Raw genomic sequence first — 23028 nt, 5'->3', positions numbered from 1 at the left:
TACATTCACTTCATGCCCCGCCCAGTTTTCACCTAGCCTTCCCAGCCAGGTTCAGAGTAGACTTCTGATTTACATTCAGTGACTAAAAATGCACCATGACTAAGCATCCTCAGTTCTCTGAGGTAGAGAATGCCAAAGATTTATTGTCCTCTTCATAGAAAAATTTCTCTTCCTCTTAGCTCTGAATGACTGACCTCTTATCCTGAGATTTATATCCTCTCATTTCTCCACAGAAGAAATCGGCTCTCAGCAGCGATTCTAGATTCAAATTTATTAATCATTTTTACATCAAAATGCATAACAACTAACTCACCCGAGGATGTGCTGAGAGAAACTCGCAAGTGTCGCCACATAATCTGGTGCCAACAAATCATGGCAGACATGGTTGGTAGAACAACACAGAATACAAAAAGAAAATCAGATCTCAAGAAGCAATGAAACAACAGCTGTAAAACAAGTTCCATTCTTTCCTTCCACCCATGCACATACTTAGATCTCCAACCCCAGGACGGACTCACAGACATTGGGCCTTCGACTTCCCCAGAGGACTCATAGAGATTCACAGACCCAGGCCTCTGGCCAAGGGGCTTCAACTTCTGAACTTCCAGTTCAACCCCCTGGTCTCGATCCTCACGTCATCTACCCCAGGACCGGCCAATTACTGAACACTAGGCCTCGAATCTTTCTAAGTTGAGCTTGTATTTGTGCAATCACCTCTCTGTCCTCTAAATTCCAGTGTGTGCAAGCCAATCCTTCTCAAACTCTCTTCCTAGACTAGAACAGCTTGCCTATAGAACATAGAACATAGAATAGTACAGCACAGTACCGGCCCTTCGGCCCACAATGTTGTGCCAACCCTTAAACCCTGCCTCCCATATAACTCCCCACCTTAAATTCCTCCATATACCTGTCTATCCCACCATTCAATAAAAGTGGACTGCACTCACCTCCTCAAAGTGATCATTATTGATTCCAAGAGCAGATAAGATAAAATAAGGTAAAACTTTATTTATCCCAAAGGAAATTATTGTTGCAAGGTTGCTCAGTCAGAAATATATACTTTAAACTACAAAATGTAAGAATTGAGGTACAAAAAAATTACAAAATATGCATTAAAAAGTAATAGTGCAAAATACAGATATACAATGAAACCATGTCCTTAAATACTTAAGGAGGAGGAGTTAAGGGAGAAAGGATCTCTTGTGGCGTTCAATGGTGCCCCTCAGTGGAATCAGCCTGTTACTAAAGGTGCTCCTCTGTTTGTCCAGTATGTCGTAGAGGGGTAGGAGGGATTATCCATAATGCTCCGTAGCTTCTGCAGCATCTTCCCCTCACACACAACCCCCAGAACAGAACCAGCCTTCCTGACGAGCTTATCGGTCTTCTTGGCATCAGCTGCTCTCTCCCTGTTGTCCCAGCGGACTACAGCGTAGAATGTAACGGCGGCCGGCACTGAGTCATGGAGCATCTGCAGCACAGTACTGCAGACGTTGAATGAGCTGAATCTCCTCAGGAAGTGCAGTCGGCTCTGTCTCTTCTTGTATAGAGCCCCCGTACTTTTAGTTCAGTCCAGTTTATTGTCCGGGTGAGTTCCCAAGTATTTGTAGTCACTGACGACTTCCACATCCACTCCTTTCATATGGGGACCTGAAGTTGCAAAAGCCTCCGCACTCATCAACACCCACTTGCTCTGCATTCTAAGCCCTTTGCAAACTACCATTTTCCTTCCTCACCCTCCTACTCATACATTCCACCGTGATACAACGCTTGGCGGCACGGGAGGTTGTTCCTGCCTGTGGCCATCGAATGTGCAGCTCCTCCCGTGGAGGGTCAGACACCCTGAGCCAATAGACTGGTCCTGGACTTATTTTCCATCTGGCATAGTTTGCATTTTGTTGTTTGATTGTTTTTGGGGTTTTGTATTGCTATATTTACGCTCTATTCTTGGTTGGTGAGGCTGTAACGAAACCAAATTTCCCTCGGGATTAATAAAGTATATCTATCTATCTATCTATCTATCTATCTATACTTTCACTTCCCAGTACATCCTTCATACCTCTTGCACCTAATAAAGAGGCCAGTGAGTGTACTTTTGTGGTCTTCTGCATTCAGAGATGTTCTTTTGCACCCCACTGTTGTAACGTGTGGTTATTTGAGTACTGTCACCTTCCTGTCTGCTTGGACCAGTCTGGACATTCCCCGCTGACCTCTTTCACTAACAAGACATTTTAGCCCACAAAACTACCACTTCCTGGATGTTTCTTTTGTTTTTTACTCCATTCCCTGTAAACTCTATAGACAGTTGTGCGTGAAAATCCCAGATTAACAGTTCCTGCAAAACTAAATGTGTTCTTTAACCAGTTCTGATGGGAAGGTGCCAGTAAGCATTCATTATCATCATTATGTGTTGTGTTGTACGATGGGAGTGATCATGGTCTTTGACCATGATTTTTCTTGGCAAGGTTTCCTACAGAAGTGGTTTCCCATTGTCTTCTTCTAGACAGTGTCTATACCAGGTGGGTGACCCCAGCCATCGTCAATACTCTTCGAAGACTCTCTTCCTGGCATTAGTGTTTATATAACTAGGACTTGTGTTATGCACCAGCTGCTCATACAACCATCCACCACCTGTTCCTGTGGCTTCACATGACCCTGATCAAGGAACTAAGCAGGTGCTACACCTTGCCCAACGATGACCTGCAGTCTAGCAGAGGGAAGGAGTGCCTTATACCTCTTTTGCTAGAGACATATCCCCCACCCTACCACCCAAGTGAGCCCTAAAATCACTACTTAAATTCTTCATAATGCTGGCTGCCTCCTTTTAAATACCAAAAGCCTACGAAAAGAAATGGATGCAGCCCAGTCGGACACAGGCAGAGAGCATATCTGCGAGGAGTGAGTGAGGGAGTGATGGCCGTCAGACAGAGTTGGCTATAGATATTGCATCCCAGCTGTCTAGCTATGCAAGCCTGGACAGTACGATATGGAGAGCAACCTGTTGCCCAGCAGCAAGCTCCCCCTCTCCATGCGTCTGATGAACCCAAAGGAACGGCAGAGACCGATACAGTTTGGAACCAGCAGCATCGCAGGAGTCGCCAGTCAGCATTGAACTCAGTGCAGAACTGCCTTAGGGATGCCAGCACCGGATTTTTCCCCGGGGGTTTACTCGCGAAGCCTTCCCCATGAGGGGTATAGCCGCAAGACAGCGGAGGTTTGAGATCAGAGTTTTCCTTCTCTGAGAGGAGCTGCCAAATATGGCTGACGAGCCCCATCTGCCCAAAAGGAGTGCTGCCACAAGTAAACAGCATCCATCATGAAGGACCCCACCATCCAGCCCATGTTCTCTTCTCGCTGCTGCTATTGGGAAGAAGGCACAGGAGCCTTAGATCCCACACCACAAGATTCAAGAATAGTCATTACCCTTCAACCATCAGGTCTTGAACCAGTGTGGATAACTTCACTCACCTCAACAATGAATTGATTCCCCAACCAATGGATTCACTTATAAGAACTCTACAGATTATGTTCTCAGTATTATTTATTTACTTTTTTTTGTTTGCACAAATTGTCTTCTTTTTGCACATTGGTTATTTGTCTGCCATGGTTTATGTGTAGTTTTTCATTGACTCTGTTGTATTTCTCTATTCTACTTTGAATGCCTGCAAGAAAATAAATCAGAAGGCAGTATATAGTTACATATATGTACTTTGATAATAAATTTATATTGAACTTTTGAACTTTGAAAATAGTGACATTGTTTATCAATTTTGGTTAGTTTTATGCAAGACAACAAATTATGATTATCAATATTCAGCAAATGGTGTCTACACTGTGCTGATTCTATCCGGAATTTGCTGTGATATTCCCGTTGCCCAATCCATGCCATATTTTGTACCTGACATTAGTAGAGCCTTAGCACAGAGGCAAATTACAGGAGGAAGCAACCTGCAGGATTCAGATTGGCAGCTTACTGTTACAAACTGGAAAGGCACATCACAAGCTCATATAATGATTTTCAGAAGCATTGATTGCTGACTTCCCAAAAACAAAAATTTTCAAATAAATCAAATTTATCCTTGCTAGGGCGTCTTCATGCAGGGCAAACAAAGGGAAATTTCATTCATTGAAATTTGCACGAAATGTCCTAGCTTTGCACCCTGTTGCATTCTGATGGCATCCCTGTGCTTTTTGGCAGGGTGAGTTTAAGGCAGTCTTCACTGGGAAAACAGAAGCTTGCAAAATAAATCTATTTATAATTTGACGCTAATTACAGTGAGATGACACTCTCACCCACAAGAATCTGAATCTGAGATGGGCATTGGGTGGGGTGTATTAGTCATTACCACATATTGCTGGTGGAGCATCAATAAAACTTTGCCCTTTACTCGACCCACACTGGGCTTCAAATGAGTGTAGTAATATTGTGTTCTCTGCATGAACAGCCCTTAGTTGCATTAATACAACTAAATCTTCTTTCCCACTGCCTCCCCATCACCCTCCCATCTCATTCTTTCACTTTCTAATCTTCCCCAAATACTCATCAAACATTTGTACCTGGGGTTTAGTGTCAAATGGGAAATACTCTATTTTGCCTTGATGTCATTCCTCAGCTGAGGATGATGGAATGTACCGTATCATTCATTTCCCATTTCCATTCCACTTATTTCCAGGACCTCACCTAATAGAGGAAAGTGGGTTTTCTTGGAAAAACTAGAAAATGTATACAAAAAAAACTCTGGAATCAATTGCCCAAAATGTGAGGTGGCTAGGAATAAGAGTATCCTTGTTCCTGTATTGGTGTGAGGACAAGATCAGAAACCTTCGACTCTGCATGGACTCATTTGAGGCTCATTTGGCTCAGTTTAACAAGATCCATGGAAAATAGAGCTGCTGCCTTCTGTGGACACTTTTAGCATTATAAGCATGCAATTGGTAATAACTTACATGCTCTTTGCATTCAGTTTTCCAAAAAAACTGACAATAGCACATTCCAATATATTATTTACTCCCAATTGAAAGAAGGTCAGTAAGCCCCTGGTGGGCAAAGGATTTGTTTCAAAGGAAACACCAAGATCAGCCTGAAGAAATTCAACATTTTATCTAACCACTTGGAAGATGTTGCATACAATAAATAAACCTGGAGGAAATCTTTTAAAAGGGAGCTGTGCTACATGAGAATGACCTCTGCTGTGCTGCAGAGAACAAGCAGCCGCTGTGAAAGGAGAGATGGAACAACCCAAAGACCCGACCACTAACCTCACCCAGCACTTACTCTTGCCCACACTGCGCCATAATTGGTCTCTACAGCCACCCAAGGACCCACCAATTGAAGAACATCACACTCAACTTGAGATATTGTACTATACTATTCCAGTGCTTTTTCAAGATCTTTTCACCATGTTCTACTGCTGTGTGAATATCCTACTAAAGTACTGATGCAGAGAAACTGAAAATAGTATTCGGTATTCTCTGCTTATTAGCGGGAAACAAGAAAAACAGTAATGAATATAAATAAAAGACACCAAATACACTCAGTGGCCACTTTATTAGGTACCTTCTGTATCTAATAATGAAACCACTGAATGTATCTTCTATATCTTCTGCTGTTGTAGCCCATCTGCTTCAAGGTTCAATGTGTTGTGAATTCAGAGACACTCTTCTGCACACCACTGTTGTAACGTGTGGTTATTTGAGTTACTGTCACCTTCTTGTCAGCTTGAATCATTCTCCGCTGACTTCTCTCATTAACAAGGCATTTTTGCCCATGGAACTGCTATTCACCGGATTTTTTTTTGTGTTTTGCACCATTTTCTGTAAACTCTGGAGACCATTGTGTGGGAAAATCCCTGGAGCTTGTGTGTGTGTGTGTGTGTGTGTATGTATGTGTGTGTGTGTGTGTGTGTGTGTGTGTGTGTGTATGTTTGTGTGTGTGAACTTTATTAATAGCTATCATCACGCACACTTGTAGTTGTGTAAAGAGAAAAGATTTGATTCCAGCAACAAATTGATTAAAAATCCTATTTGTTTAATCACAGGAATCTATCTACTACACAATGGAAAATTTTTCAAGGCTGTAATTTTTCTGCTTGCATGTTTTTTTTTCACATTGGCAAACTGTGAACTCGTCGCTGGCTAAACATCTGGGAAGCAATTTACATTTTCCAAACTGATTTATACATCGAGTAGACAACCAGCTAACATAAATAAGCTCAGGCTTCACTGACAGCAACAGTGACGGTCACAGATGGGACTCTGCATGTCTGTATCTCCCAGTGCACAGTTACCAGTGTAATATGTGTTCACGCCGAGCTTGGAGCATTATCTCTGATAATGAAAAGTTACAGTCTGAAATTGTCAGAAAGCGTTATTCTCCCTGAATATCTCATGTTGAATATCCCTTCAGGCAACCCAGCAACTGATTTTAAGATCATGCTGCTTAAAGATAATAGGAACCCAGGAGAGACACAGATGTCTCTCTCTCTCTCTCTCGCTTTCTCTCTCATTCACGCTCTTGCCTCTCTCCTTTTTTTGTCAGATTGGCAGTGCACGATTTCTTTGACTTGAAATGTGACTGGTTGCAATGTCTATACAGTGAGGGTTGCCACAGTTAACTCAGCTGTGACTGGGAATGTTCTCGTTGTCACGGAGCTGTGGCCGGAATGCCGACATTCCCACACAGGTCGGTGCTGTGAATTGACAGGATAAGGCATCGGCTCGGCAGGCAGATGAGGTGAATCCCTCTAGTGTCATGGAGATGAACAGTATGGAAGAAGGTTCTTTAGTCCATCAAATCCGTGTTGACCATTATGCACCCAATCCCATTTTATCCACCCCATACTTCCACCTACGGTCCCTAGTTTCCACCACTCACCAACACACCGTAGACAATTTACAATGGACAATTGACCTAATGAGCTGTAAGTCTTTGGGATGTGGTTTATCACCACATCTGATTCTGATTCTTGTCCAACCTGCTTCTCCTATCATTAAAACAAAGTACCCGAAATCCAAAGTAAAAGCAGTAAACACTGAAAATACTCACCAGATCGGATGGCATTTGTGGAGAAGGGAACCATTTCAGTTTAATGTCCTTTCATCAAGACCAAGAAAATCTGCAATCTGAGCAAGTTCAAAGCATTTCATGTTTCATTTCAATTATTTAGGCAGCGCTTGAAAATCAAATATAGTGCTGGGATTGATTAAGAGGTGTTAGCCACAATTTTCACAACTCTCTTGCGAAGAGTTCAAAGGTTTCAACATAAAGATGTAACTGTTAATTTTTAAAGAATCACATCATTATTGCAATTTCATCTAAACTCATCGCAATTCAAAGCAGACAATTATAATATGATTAAGTAATTTATGAGAGCAAAGGTGAGAAGAAAAAGAAAGAACTAACATTTATAAAGATCTTCTATGAAATCAAAACCTTGTAAAGTGATTTGCAGCTAAATAATTACTTTTGAAGTGTGGAATGTTGTTGTATAGGCAAACAAGGCAGCCAATTTGTTCAGAGCAAGCATGGAGTGAACTGATAACCTGTTTCTCGTGCTTGACAGTTGAAGTGAAAACAAAAGGAAATGCTCAGTAGCACCAGAGAATGCTGGAGGAACTCAAGAGGTCAGGAGATCTCAGCCCAAAACTTTGAAAGCTTATTCTTCTCCATTGATGCTGCCTAAGCTTCTCAGTTCCTCTAGCATTTTCTGGATATGGATTTCCAGCATCTACAGTATTTCCAGCATCTCTTGTGTTCATGCAATGCTCAGGTTAGCAGGTATCTGTGAAGAGAGAACTGGTGTCTCTGCTTAAGAGAGCAAACTTCATCGGCTGAATGGCCTATTACTGCTCCTATGCTTTTTTCTCTTAATGTTTCATCACCAGAACTGGAGGAAGTTATGGAATCACCAAGTTTAAAGGTGCAGGGAATTGATTTTGAGATGGAGAATGGTGGTGATGGAAGACAGGTGAAATTCAAGGGATGATGGTGGAAGGAAGAAAGAGGCGATTCTGAGACACAAATATGTAGAAGTTTGACTTGGAGGAGATGGAGATGGAAATATCAGAATCATTGTCTGGAATTACTGAACTGACTGTTGAGTCTAATGACTGCCATATATCTATTCAGAAGATGAAGTATTATTGCCTAGTCTTCCATTGTGACTCATTGGGACAGTTCAGAGGATACAGAGGCCAGATGGAAAATTAAAGTATGTGACTTAACATCCAGGGTTATGCATCTGAAATTAACAGAAATATGGGCAGCTTCTATCCTGTTGTTATATGACTATTGTACCTTTATATTGAAAAGATAGATTCTTGACCTCATCATCTAATTCATGGCCTTGCTTTTTAATTGTCTGCCTGTTCTGCACTTTCCCTTTAGCTTTAACACATCATTCAACGTGCAAAGTTCAAAGTACATAGATGTCACCATATACCATCCAGAGATTCGTTTTCTTGCAGACATTCACTGTAGAACAAAGAATTACAACAGAATAAATGAAAAATTACACACAAATACTGTCAAACAATTCACGTGCATAGGAAAAACTGTGCAAATACAAAAAAAAGTAAATAAATAATGCCAAGAATATGAGTTAGTGAGTCCATAGGCTGTGGAATCAGTTCAATATTGAGATGAGTGAAATTATCCACAATGTTTCAGAAGCTTCATGGTTAATGAGTAATAATTGTTCCTGAACCTGGTGGTGTGGGACCTAAGGCTCCTGTATCTGCATTCTACATTCAGTTATTGTTTTTCCTTTGTATCACCTCAATGCACTGATGTGGTGAAAATTGATCTGTATGGAGTGCAAAACAGAGAGCTTTTTTAATGTACCTCGGCATATGTGACCATAATAAACCAAATTACTGATGGTCCCCAAAAGCATTCACAATGCAGAGGAGCAACACACAAAATGCCGCAGGATCTCAGCTGTGTTCCTCCAGAAATTTGGATGTTGCTCTGGATTTCCAGCACCTGCAGAATCTCTTGTATTTAAATGTAGAGGAGACACTTTATTAAGGTAGCAGAACCCTAACCCTAACTGTAATCATATGGTTCTTCGGAACCTCAATATCCCCTGTATTCTACATATTTTTTGTAACAAATGACTTCCATACTCAAACCTCCACTCCAATCCACCCTCACTTGCTTCACTATATGACGGAACTTATAGACTTCATAATGGTTTCTGAGATAGGTCACTAACTCTAAACCTTGGTTGGTTTCTCTTTTCATAGGTGCTGCTTGACTGGCCTAGTTCTTCCAGCATTTTGATTTTTGCTTCAGATTCCAGCATTTGCAGTTTTATTTGTTTTCTGTTGTTCCATGTATCTAGTCATTCAATGGAAATCTTGCTTGAAGCAGCATAGTAGGGGCACAGCAATGGATAAACAGCATCCGCAAACAAAAAATCAAAATAAATTGTACATGATTTTTACAAGAACATAGTTAAAACAAAAGTCATCTATTGTAATGTGAAGTGATTATAGTGTTGCTATTCTCAGGTATTGATTAAGGATGTGTCAGCTGGTTTAAGAACTGAGTGCTTCAAGGGAAGTAGCATTCAAAGTGCTGGTTTGGGACTTCAAGCTTTGGAGCCCCTGAATGATCCATGAAGATGGTGGGGATCTTTGATGATTGATGTTGCTTTCTTCAGGCAGAACCTCCTGGAGGGAGAGATGTGCTTATCATGTTTTGAACTGAGTCCACTTCTCTCTACAACTTCTTAGTTTCCTACATATTCAAATTGCCAGACCAGACCATGATGCAATTTGTCAGATAATGACTTGAAAAAGAGAACTTTGCAGCGTTATTGATGGTGGGAGGAATTGAATTAATTGGATAGTGCATTCAAAAATAGGTCAATTGGCATAACTTCTTGTAATGCCCACGACTTACAGCTAAACTAGATAGCTTTTCATACATTCTTTAAACTCATTCGTGGATCTGATAGATCCCCAGTAACTTGTCAGGACATTTTCCAAGTGCCTGTCAAACATGGAATCTTTTACCATTCAGATGGATGAGGGCATGGGAAACTTGGAAATATATTGCAGCTCTTTCATCATCTGGAATGCTCTGTGTAACAAGCACAAAGTGCTGGAGGAACTCAGCAGGTCAGGTAGCATCTCTGAAAGGAAATGGGCAGCTGGTATCTCAGGCTGAAACCCTTCATATGGACTAGAAAGGAAGAAAAATAGCCAGTAGAAAGAAGAAGAGGGAAGGGTGTAACAAGAGCTGCTAGGTGGATCCAGGTGATGGGAGGTGATGGGCACAGATGTGGTTAGGAGGGTTAGGAGTGGGAATGATGTCAGAAGCTATGAGGTGATAGGTGGATGTAACAAAGGGCTGATAGTGATGAAGAATGGAATAAAGGGAGAGAGGTGCAGTGGGGAACCAGTGGGAGATGTGCATGGGTGATGGGCAGATGGGAGGGAAAGGTTAAGGGGGGTGGAGAAAGACAGGCTGATGGGAGCCAACTGGATTAGGAGGAGAAAGAAAGGAAAAATGGGTGTGGGGAGGGAGAGAGAGGGAACAACGATCAGATTTCTGAGAATTTCAAATTTCAGTTTTGCTGTGGCACACCATCTGCTTCAAGAAGCCACCTCACCATTACCTTCTCGATGGACAATGAATGCTGGCATTGCCGCTGATAGGGGTATAAATATAAAATTAAGTTAACATGAATATCTTTCTTGTCTGCTTGAAAAGTCCTATGATCTTGTACCTCCAATATACTTAACCCAATGATGAAAGGATACAAGAATGTAAGATAGAGAATCTGGAATTCTTCAGGTCCTAGCTGTTGTTTAATTGTGTATAGACCACCATTCCACCATCAGTAATGAAAACATCACAGTTGGACATTTGACTAACCTAAAAATAAACATGGATAATGTCAGGTTTGTTCCCTTACTGCTCTGGATTATTATGAATGTTACAGGTATTAGTTCAGTTCAAACGATCATACAATAGGAAGATTCATTAAACATATGATAAGGAATAAGACACTTGGCAGTCTTCATTATACAGGAATTCAAATTTTGAATTCTCCACTTGACACATTTGATAAGGCTATCTGCATGCATCTTATGAATCCACATCAATTATACAGTAAGAATTATTTTTCTTCACTCTTGTCAGAAATGATAATAATGTACTGGCACTCGTAGTAGAACGTCCATAAAGAGCCTAGCAGTATCGTCAAACAGACATACAGTATGGGGTACACTGTTATTTTATTTGCTACCTTTGTCTCAAAAAGACTCTTGTTTATGCATTATTGCATACAAAATGAGCTTGAGGTTAATTATTGGCAAAGGAGAAAGTAGTTTGGTGTCTCTTCAAAAGCCAAGAAAATCTTATGCTGATAGAACATAAAACACACAGCAGTACAACAGGCCTTTTGGATCATAATTTTGTGCCAAATCAATTAAATTAGTAATCAAGTGGCTAACAAAACTAATCTCCTACACAATGTTCATATCTTTCCATTTTCCTCACTGTCATGTGCCTATCTAAATGTCTGTTAAAGGTCTCTAATGTTTCTGTCTCCATCACCACCCAGGCAGCACATTTCAGGCACCCACCACTCTCTGGGTAAAAAACTTGTCCCTCACATCTCCTTTGAAATCACCCAATGCATGCCCTCTAGTATTCGACATTTCAACCCTTGGAAAAACCCTTGTCTGTCTACTCTATCCCGACCTCTCATAATCTTATAACCTCTATCAGATCTACCCTCAGCCTCGACCACTCCAGAGAAAACAATGCAAGTTTGTCCAACCTTTCATTTTTGCACATATCCTCTAATCCAGGTAAAACTCTTCTCTTCCTCAGTTTAAAACTGCAACATAATTTCCTGACCTTTGAACTCAATACATTGCTTGACTAATAAAGACAAGCAGGCTATTTCCCTTCTTAACCACACACTATTATCCTGTGTAGCCACTTGCAGGGAGCTATGAATTTGGACGCCATGATCCCCTTGCTCATCAACACTATTAAGAATCTTGCCCTTACAGCGTATTCTCTTTTATTTAACAAGGTGCAGCACTTTACATTTGGCAACGTTAAATTTCACTGCCATTTCTCCACCCATATCTACAACAAATCTACATACAATTGTACTTTCTGCCAGTCTTCTAGGCTAACTACAACTCCACTATACTATGTATTGTCTGCAAACTTATCTTACTTACCCATCTACGTTATCATCCAGGTAATTTACACACATGATGAACAGCAGTGGTCCCAGAACAGATCCCTGCAGAACACCACTAATCACAGACCTCCAGCTAGGAAGATATTTGCAGGAAAGACAGCAGAGCAGCAATGGATGAAGTTTCTGCAAAAAATGAGGGAAGTACAGGACAGATATATTCCAAATAAGAAGAAATTTTCAAAGGGAAGAAGGACACTACCGTGGCTGACAAGTGAAGTCAGAGCCAAAGTAAAAGCAAAAGAGAGGGCATACAAGAAAGCCAGAGCTAATGGGAAGATAGAGGATTGGGAAGTTCTTAAAAACTTACAGAAGGAAAATAAGAAGGTCATTAGGAAGGAAAAGATGAATTATGAAAGAAAGCTGGTGACTAATACCAAAGAAGATACTAAAAACTTTTTTAAGTATATAAAGGGTAAAAGAGAATCGAGGGTAGATATAGGACCAATACAAAATGACACTGGAGATATTGTAGTGAGAGATGCAGAGATGGCAAAGGATCTGAATGCGTATTTTGCAGTGGAGGATGTCTGCAGTATACCGGACATTCAAGAGTGTCAGGGAAGTGAAGTTTGTGCAGTGAAAATTACGACTGAGAAGGTGCTCAGGAAGCTTAATGGTCTGAGGGTGGATAAATCTTCTGGACTTAATGGAATGCACCCTCAGGTTCTGAAGGAAGTATCTGAAGAGATTGCAGAGGCATTAATGTTGATCTTTGAAGAATCGATAGACTCTGGCATTGTACCGGATGACTGGAAAGTTGCAAATGTTATTCCGCTATTTAAGAACGGTGGAAGGCAGCAGAAAGGAAACTATAGATCTGTTAGCCTGACATCAATGGTTGGGAAGTTGTTAGAATTGATTGTTAGGAATGAGATTACAGAGTACCTGGAGGCACATGACAAGATAGGCCAAAGCCAGCATAGTTTCCTGAAAGGAAAATCCTGCCTGACAAACCTTCTGCAATTCTTTGAGGAAATTACAAGCAGGGTAGACAAAGGAAATGCAATAGATGTAGTGTACTTGGATTTTCAGAAGGCCTTGGACAAGGTGCCGCACATGAGACTGTTTAGCAAGATAAGAGCCCATGGAATTACAGGGAAGTTACTAGTGTGGGTGGAGCATTGGCTGATCGCCAGAAAACAGAGAGTGTGAATAAGGGGATCCTACTCTGGCTGGCTGCTGGTTACCAGTGGAGTTCCACAGGGGTTGGTGCTGGGACCACTTCTTTTTACGATGTATGTCACTGATTTGCTTTATGGCATTAATGGATTTGTGACCAAATTTGCCAATGATACAAAGGTAGGTGGAGGAGCGGGTAGTGTTGATGAAACAGAGAGCCTTAGTTTAGAGGAACTGGCAAAAAAAATGTATGGTCATGCACTTTGGTGAAAGAAATAAATGGGCAGACTATTATTTAGATGGGGAAAGAATTCAAACTGCAGAGGTGCAAAGGGACTTGGGAGTCCTTGTGCAAGATACCCTAAAGGTTAACCGCCAGGTTGAGTTGGTTGTGAAGATGGCAAATGCAATGTTGGCATTCATTTCTAGAGATATAGAATATAAGAGCAGAGATGTGATGTTGAGGCTCTATAAGGGACTCGTGAGACCACACGGAGTATTGTGTGCAGTTTTGGGTTCTTTATTTTAGAAAGGATATACTGACATTGGAGAGGGTTCAGAGAAGATTCATGAGAATGATTCCAGGAATGAAAGGGTTACCGTATGAGGAATGTTTGGCAGCTCTTGGGCTGTACTCCTTGGAGTTCAGGAGAATGCAGAGGATCTCATAGAAACATTCCGAATGTTAAAAGGCCTGAACAGATTAGATATGGCAAAGTTATTTCCCATGGTAGGGGAGTCTAGGACAAGAGGGCACAACTTCAGGATTGAAGGATGTCCATTTAGAACAGAAATGAGGAGAAATTACTTCAATTCTGTGGAATTTGTTGCCACGAGCAGCTGTGGAGGCCAAATCATTGGGTACATTTAAAGCAGAGATAGATAGGTCCTTGACTAGCCAGGGTATCCAAGGGTATGGGGAGAAGACAAGGGAGTGGGGGTGACTGGAAGAATTGGATCAGCCCATGATTGAATGGTGGAGCAGACTCGTTGGGCCAAATGGCCTGCTTCTGCTTCTATATCTTGTGGTCTTATGGTCTAATTCCATAGATTCCTGAGCATCTAGCTAAAGAACTTCCTCATTTTCTCTGTTCTAAATGGACATTCCTTTCATCTGAGGCCTCTGGTCTTAGACTCTCCCACTAAAGGAAATAACCTTTCCACCTACACTCTATCTAGGCCTTTCAATTTTTGATAGGTTGCAGTGAGAACCACCTCCCATTCTTCTAATTTCCAGTGAGTAGAAGCTGGAGCCATCAAGCGCTCCTCATACATTAACCTTTTCATTCCCAAAATCATTCTCATGGACCTCCTCTGGACCAGCTGTATTACCAGCACATCTTTTCTTACATAATGTGCCCAAAGCTGCTCACAATGGCCCAAGCGCTGTCTGACCAACGCCTTAAAAAGCTTCAGCATTGCATCTTCACTTTTGTATTCTAGCCCCCTCGATCTGAATGCTAACATTGAATTTGCTTTACTTACCACCAACTCAAAGCTACAAGTTAACCTTCTTAAAGAGTGGAATGTAATTTTCCAGTTCTCTGAAACCATTCCAGAATCTAGTTATTCTTTAAAAATTGTTACTGAAGCCTCCTTAATCTCTTCAGCAATGTCTTTCAGAACCCTGGGCTGTAGTCATCTAAACCAGATAACTTCCTTATCTTCAGACATTTCAGCTTCCCAAGCATCTTCTCCTTAGTAATAGCAACTACACTCTCTTCTGCCCCTTGGCACTCGAATTCCTAGCATACTGCTAGTGTCTTCCACAGTGAAGGCTGATTCAAAATACTTATGAAATTCATTCACAATCTTTTTACTACCCATTATTACCTCTCCTGCATCATTTTCCACTGGTCGATAGCCACTCGTGCCTCTCTTTTACTCTTTACATATCTGAGAAAACATTTGGCATCCTCTTTTATATTTATGTATACTTTTTCAGCATCATCCTGTGCCTTTCTAATTGCTCCCAATAACTCCAGCCACTGCTGTTCTGCCATCATCCCTGCCAGTGTCCCCTTGCAATCAACTTTGGCCTCTCTCATGCCTCTGTAATCCCCTTTATTTCACTGTAATACTTACACATCTGACTTTAGCTTCTCCTTCTCAATCTGCAGGGTGAATTCTATCACTACCAACTAAGGGTTCCTTTACCTTAAGCATCTTAATCAAATCTCACTCAATACACAACAACCTAATCAAGAATTGCCTTTACCTAGTGGGCTCAACCAAGAGCTGCTCTAAAAAGCCATCTCGTAGACATTCTACAAATTCTGCACCAACCTGATTTTTCCAGACTACCTGCATATTGAAATGGGAGATTCCGTATGCAGGTAGACTGGTAACATCGTCTTTTTACATCTGCTTTTGTAATTTGTACCCTACATGCTGGCTACTGTTCAGAGGCCTGTATATAATTCCCTATGTCACCTCTTTCTAAGGATTTAATTTCAGTTTTTTTAACCAACAGAGCCATCCCAACCCCTCTGCCTACCTGCCTGTCCTTGTATGTTAAGCTCCCAACTACGATCTTCTTTCAGTCACGACTCAATGATGCCCACATCATACCTGTCAATCTCTTACTGTGCTACGAGATCATCTACCTCATTCCATATACTGTGTGCATTCAAATATAACACCTTCAGTTCTGTATTCATCACCCTTTTCAATTTTGTCCCCATGTTACACTTTAATTCTTCCCCTGACTTCAATTTTCTCTATCATCTGTTTTTTCATCCTCATAGTCCCATTAAACACTGCATCTACTTGTATACCAACTGCCCCATATTTAGCCCTATCAGTCTGGAGTTGATCACCCTGCTAAGTTAGTTTAAACCCTCCCCAACAATTCTAGAAAACCTGCCACAAGGATATTGGTATTCCGCCCCCCCCCCCCACCCCCGCACCACCACCGGATTTAGGTGTAATTTATCCTTTTCATACAGGTCATACCTTTCCCAGAAGAGATCCAGAAAGCTAAAATCCTTTCCCCTGCACCAATTCCTCAGCCAAGCATTCATCTGCTAAATCATCCTATTCTTACACTCACTGGTGGCTGGTGCAAGCAGTAATCCAGAGATTACTACCCCTGGAAGTCCTGCTTTTAGGCTTTCTACCTAACTCACCATATTCTCCATTCATTATCTCCTTCCTTTGTCATTTGTATCAGTATGTATCACGACTTCCACTGATCATCTTCCCCCTTTAGAATGCTGTGGATCCAATCGGAGACATCCTTGACCCTGGCATCTGGGAGGCAACGTACCATCCGGGTGTCTCTTCCATGACCATATTCCTGTCAGCTCCTCTAACTATGGAATTCCCAATCACTTCTGCACCCCTTTTCTCTCCCACTTGCCTTCTGAGCCACAGATCTAGATACAGTGCCAGAGACCCGGTCGCTAGTTCGACCACCACCCCCCGACAACAGTATCCAAAGTGGTATACGTACTATTAAGGGGAATGGCCACATGGGTACTTTGCACTGGCTACGTATTTCCTTCACGCTTTTAAAATTCACCCAGATAGCTTCCCCCTGCAACTTAGGGGTGACTACCTTCCCTTTAGCTTCAGCTATTACCTCCTCATTCTCCCATATGAGACAAAGGTCATCAAGCTGCAGCTCCAGTTTCTTAACACGGTCTCTAAGAAGCTGTAGCTTGATGACCTTCATGTGGATGTAGTTATCAGGGGGACTAGAGGTGTCTCTGAATTTCGTATCCCACACAAAGAAATGTCTACCCACCCTGGACCCATTCTCACTGCACTTTGCACTAACATACAAAGAAAGAGAAAAAGAAAAACTTTATAGAAACTTACTTAGAGCCTTCAGCTGTTCTTGACTAAGCCTGTTCTCACCAAGCCTGTTGAGCTGAAACCTGAACACTCTAACACTGACCACTCCAATAATGGCTGCTCCATCTCTTTTCAAGAACCTAATAGAACGTTATGACTGCAAACCATTAGAAGGTCCAAAAGGCCCCGAGCTCTTTCTAAACCTCAAATTGCCTCAGCCTAATCAGTGACTGCAGCCCGCCAAAAGGCTCCAAGCTCTTTTTGAGCCTTGTGCTACCTCAGTCAAAGAAGTGACTGCTCATGATGATTGCAGCCCACTGAAACCACCCCCCCCAACTTAAAGCTATGTCTTCTTGTACTTGACATTTCCACAAGCAAGTTTTTCATTGCAGCTGTGTATATATGTACAGAAACAAACAACAATAAGCTCAACAAAGACTTTGAATTTAACCAAATACAGTTACTCACTCAAACTAGTCCAGCTGTAGCTTCAAAATTTGGTATTGATTTATTATTGTTACATGTATCAATATACAGTGAAAACTTTGCATACAATTTATACAGATCAAATCATTGCACAGCGCATTGGGCTAGAATAACAATGCAGAATAGTGTAAAAGCTACTGAGAATTGCAGTGCATTTAAACAGTAAAGTGCAAGATCATAACAAGGTAGATTGCGAGGCCAAGAGTCCAACTTATCCTACAAGAGGTCCATTCAAGAGTCTGATAACAGCAAGACAGAAGCTGTCCTTAATCCTGGTGGTATCTGCTTTCAGGCTTTTGAATCACCTGCTTGATAAGAAGGAAGAGAAAAGAGAATGTGTGAAGTGGGTGGGGTCTTTGATTATGTTGGCTGCTTTACTGATACAGTGAGAAGTATACACTCAGTAGCCACTATATTATGCATACCTGTACAACTTATGGCAGTAACTTAATGCATAAAAGCATGCAGAGATGGTCAAGTTGTTGTTCAGACCAATCTCCAGAATGGGAAAGAAATGTGATCTAAGTGACTGACCGTGGAACGATTGTTGGTGCTAGACGGGGTGGTTCAAGTATCTCAGAAACTGCTGATCTCCTGGGATTCTCATGCACAACAATCTCTAGAGATTACAGAGAATCCTGTGAAAAATGAAAAAAAAACACATCCAGTGAGTGGCAGTTAATGAGAGAGGGAAGAGGAGAATGGTCAGACTGGTTCAAGCTGACAGGAAAGTGTCAGTAACTCAAATAAACACGCATTACAACAGTGGTGTGCAGAAGAGTATTTCTGAACACACAACACAATGAACCTTGAAGTGGATGGGCTAAAGCAACAGAATACCACGAACATACACACAGTGCCCATTTCTTCAGACTCCTGTACTTCCTCCCTGATGGAAGAGGGTAGGTTCTGGGTGATGGGAGTCCTTAATGAAGGAGGTGGTGAAGTAGCCAGAAGAATCATCAAAGAGGCATACAGTACTTTAAGTAGAGTATTGATAGATGAAAGAATTTAGAAGAGTCTTCCAATGTGCTAATCCCACTGACCTGAAAGCAGAGTTGAATCATAGCCAGCGGTTTCCAACCTTTTTATGCACGGACCCTGTGGTCCCCAGGTTTGAATCCCTGCTTTAAGCATGTTTTCTTTAGAAACAGTTGGCACTTAGAATAGAATTTCAGGAAGGGTTCTGGTGGCAGTGACCTAGGATGCTATGGACAGGCTCGTTGAGAAATGCAGACAGTTCCTACACCACTTTCTGCATCAAGTAAACAATATTGAGCTACCTCGCTTCTTCCCATCTTCAACAGCTGAGGACGATACTTCTGTTTTGGAGACACAAGAGACTGCAGAATCTGAAAGCTGAATTGAAAAAGCTGGCTAAAGTCCTGTCCAAGATGTCCTGATCACTTACAGGATTATTGTCGTTTCTATAGTCACCATCACGAAAAAGGGGAAAGATTCTATCCTTGACTAGAGTTAACTTTCACTTAAGTTCATTATGTGACATCTTTGAGAAGCTCTGACGCTCTTAATCATTTGTTATCTTCAAACAGCTCTTGGAAATCTTCAGTCACTAAGGTAGCATGTGTTAGGTGATTTATTATTCCAGTATGAGTTTGCACTAAGTCTTAAAATTAAAATCTATTGCTTGCTATGCTCTGAAATCATTTCACTCTGGGAATCACTTATTCACATGAATATTAATTGTACTGATTATAAACTCTATGCAGATGCTATCAGCATGCAAGCTTTCTATATATTCCATAATTTTATAATTCTCTGAATTGTAATTTCTATAGTATTAATATAGCTTGCAGATTCAGTCAATGTTAAATGGTTATGGAATGCTTCCTCAACTCATGCATACAGTGAATTTAGTCCAATATATTTGCCAACTGATAAAGTCATGGTCTTCAGTGGGCCAGAGTCTCTCTGTAATCATTGACTCTTTTTTATATGTTATTCAGGCTTTATTTTACAATGTATAATTGTAAAATCTTTGTGTCTTGCACCAGTACATGGAGCCTGAGATTTCATTGGCTTGGCAAATTTCTGTGTCAGTGCCTTTTTCCAAGTAGTGGCTGCAGGTGTGCTAACTTCTTTTGTTGCCACTTTGGCCTTCTTAGCCTCCTCAGCAGCTCTGATTGCTTGTCCTTGCTGAGCCTTGTGCACTTCCAGGCTTCTGATTTCTTTTGGCCATAACCTCAGCTAGAGAAGCACCAGTGATAGCAATTTGGAACTTCACTGCATGATGAGAGCACTTTTTCTCAATCTCTTTAGACTGGCTGTATTTATATTTGCACCTGCACAATACAGTCAGTCCAGTTGAGGGTTTCTCTTGCACAGAAATGCAGATTTTGAGTTCAGAAAATGGAGAACCTTCCCATCAATCCTAGCATAGCACTTCCTGTGACCAGGGTAGATTAAACTTCACAGTTAGACCTGCATGTCAGCAAAGTCATTCTCTTTACTGGTGTTGCCTCTTTCATCTGCTCCCTCTGGGCACTCCTTGCCACAGTTGTGGTGGCTGAGTGATTGCTGTTCTGTCTGGTATCCCTCTCCATGTTCAGCTGAAGATCTGTCATACCCTTAAGCTCTTGCTGCTCCTGCCTCAACCTGTGCTCTGATTATTTTCTAGTTCCTCTGAGGCTGCATCCAGTGTTCCACAAGACCATAAGACATAGGAACAGATTTGGGACATTCGGCCCATAAAGCCTGCTTCACCATTCCATCATGGCTGATTTATTATCCCTTTCAACTCCCATTCTCTTGCCTTCTCAAAGTAAACTTTGACACCCTTACTAATCAAGAACTCATAAACCTCCGCTTTAAAGATACACAATGACTTGGTCCCCACAGTGTCATGGTCCAGTCAGTGAATTCTGCGTTCTGGTTCACAGCCCCGTCCTTGGACTCTGGACTCTGGGTCTTCCAGCTGTCCCTTGTTTCAGTTAGGCTTAATCATAGGCACCTGATGCTCGTCTTGGGGCTGGGAATATAAGTGGCCCTGGGTCCGAGTGTGGTTGCTGGGTTGTCTTGTCAGTATCCTGAGCTTGCCTCCATTGGGTAAGCCAGGCTGTCTTTTCCGTTACCCTGAGGCTGAACTGTTCCCTTCCCTTCCCCTTCCTTCTGGAGCCTTGTGCGCAAGCTGTGTCTGGAGCCTTTCCCCCAACCTTGTCAAGTTCTACTGCCAGAGCAAGACCAGAGCCTTGCTGCGTCTAGATAAGGAACTGTCTATTGTTCTTTTGAACTGTCTCTGTGTCCAAGCCTTTGCTAGGTAGGTCTGGCCGTTTGCTGCTACTTAGTGTTGGGAACCGTCTCGTCATGTTCAGCATTCTGTGTAGAGCCCCGGCCCCAAGTCTAGTTCCCAAGGAGGGGTCCTGGCTCTGAGTTCCATGTCCCTGTGTTCCTGTCTCTCAAGTCCAAGGCTCTGTGTTCCTGTGCTCTAGACCAAGGCTCTGTGTTCCTGTCCTGTCTCCCAAGACCACGTCATGTCTTCGCCTAGTTCTGGGCTCCGAGCCCGAGTCAAGACCCAGGTTCTGGGTCCTTGTCCAGTCTCTGGCTTGGAGTCCGAATCCAAGCCTCGTCATGCCCTCGCCTCGAAGAACCCAAGTCTCGTCATCTCCTAGCTTTGAAGAACCCAAGCAATGTCCAGCCCTGTAGCCACGTCATGTCCTCGCTTAGTTCTGGGGTCCGAGCCCGAGTCAAGACCCAGGTTCTGGATCCTTGTCCAGTCTCCAGCTCAGAGTCCAAGCTCAGGCTCCTAGTTCCCAGTTCCTTGTCCTGCTCCCGCTTGCCTAGCCAATGTCCTAGCCCAAGTTTGTGTTCTTGTCCCAGCTCTCTAGTCAAGTCCTGTTCCTAGTACCTCAGTGTATGTGTCTTACATTTGGGTCCACTCCCAGCACCCCCTTTATGACACACAGCTGTCTGTGGCAATGAATTCCATAGATTCACCGCTCTCTGGCTGAAGAAATTCTTCTTCATCACTGTTCTAAAGGGACATCCTTGTATTCTGAAGCTGTGCCCTCTGGTCCTGCACTCTCCTATTGATTGTCTCCATGTCCACTTTCTCTAGTTTTGGTGGACTTCAATGAGATCCCACTTCATTCTTCTAATCTCCAGTAAATATTGGCCTTCAGCCATCAAACAGTTCTCAAATGTTAACTGTTTCATTCCCAGGATCATTTCATTCCCACTACCTTGATGGACAATTAAACCAGAATTTAACTATTTATCTTTTATTGTCTTTTCATTTCCTCATCTCCCATTTTGGAGTTTTGAACAAAAACTGTCAGCATATAATATGCTCATTCACTGCTCCACTAGATTATGAATAATGGACATGGTAACAGAGGTTGAGTTTCCCTTGTCTGAAATGCTTGGGGCTGGAAGTGTTCTGAATTTTTGATTTTTTTTTTGATTTTGGAAAATAGAATGGGATAAGTTGGGATTGCCACCATTTCCAACTCTGAACTTATGTGCTACTGGTAAGCAGTCTTTATCTTACACATGTTCATCACATATACTTTATGTACTTAACATTACAAATTGTTACATACATTAATGTAATGAGAATATAATGTGCACAGGGTACCAACAGCAGCACAACAGCATCAGTAGAATACCTGAATCAGTCATTGAACAACATATAATGTCAGGCTTTCAATCTCCATATGCGATTCCATGCTTCGATTAAAAGGTTACAGTATTTTGTATTTATATCTTACATTATTTAGGTTTTAAGTAAGGTATAGAAACAGTCATAATTGTAGTATTGTTCTGGTGTTAGATTTTCATCAGTGATGATCTTCGCAAACTTTATCAATGAATTTCTCTGCTGCTTCACGAGCAGCAGAAACTTTATCTTTAAAAATTAATTTTTAAAAAAAATGTAATGCCATGTGTTTTCTGAAACCAGCCTACTGAATATTCACAATTACCTTTAATTTTCAGTTCGTCATGAGAGATCTATGCTTGCTTAGTGATCAGCATACACTTAGGTGGAGTATGTTCACTCCGATGCTGACAAATCCACTCTTTCAGTACACATTTGAGATCTTCATTTTTTGTCTTATTCAGTGTTTTTCTATTTATTAATTTTCTGTTCATTATATATGTGAGGAAACTTCTCAGAGCTATCTGAGAAATGCAGAGCCCTGCACAAGACCTGGGAACCTTCCCAGCATTTTGTGTAATTTTCCATTTGCAATGTCAGTCTGCGCTCAAAATAATTTTGGATGGAGGAGGTTTTCAGATTTTGGAATTTCAGATATGGGGTACTCAAACTGTATATGAAATGGAGTGGGACATTTCACCTCTAAGCCTTCAGTAAGGTCGTAGGTACTTTCTAGTCTAACAATAATATCATAAGATATGGAGATTAATTAGGACATTT

The 23028-nt window shown here is 41.7% G+C and overlaps 1 long non-coding RNA gene across 1 annotated transcript in view; it reads right to left on the bottom strand.

Annotated features, from left to right (window-relative positions):
• Nucleotides 1–3588: 3588 nt before the first annotated feature.
• The window catches only part of LOC134358256 (uncharacterized), a 44510-nt gene continuing 25070 nt past the window's right edge, over nt 3589–23028 (bottom strand). The window contains exons 2-3 of the long non-coding RNA XR_010020842.1: nt 7043–7119; nt 3589–3659 (exon numbers count right to left, since the gene is read on the bottom strand). This is a non-coding gene — a long non-coding RNA (uncharacterized LOC134358256). The remainder of the gene's footprint in view (nt 3660–7042; nt 7120–23028) is intronic.

Source organism: Mobula hypostoma, chromosome 18 (assembly GCF_963921235.1).
Source record: "Mobula hypostoma chromosome 18, sMobHyp1.1, whole genome shotgun sequence".
In the NCBI taxonomy this organism is placed as follows: Eukaryota; Metazoa; Chordata; class Chondrichthyes; order Myliobatiformes; family Myliobatidae; genus Mobula; species Mobula hypostoma.
This window is presented reverse-complemented; position numbering and strand designations above follow the sequence as displayed.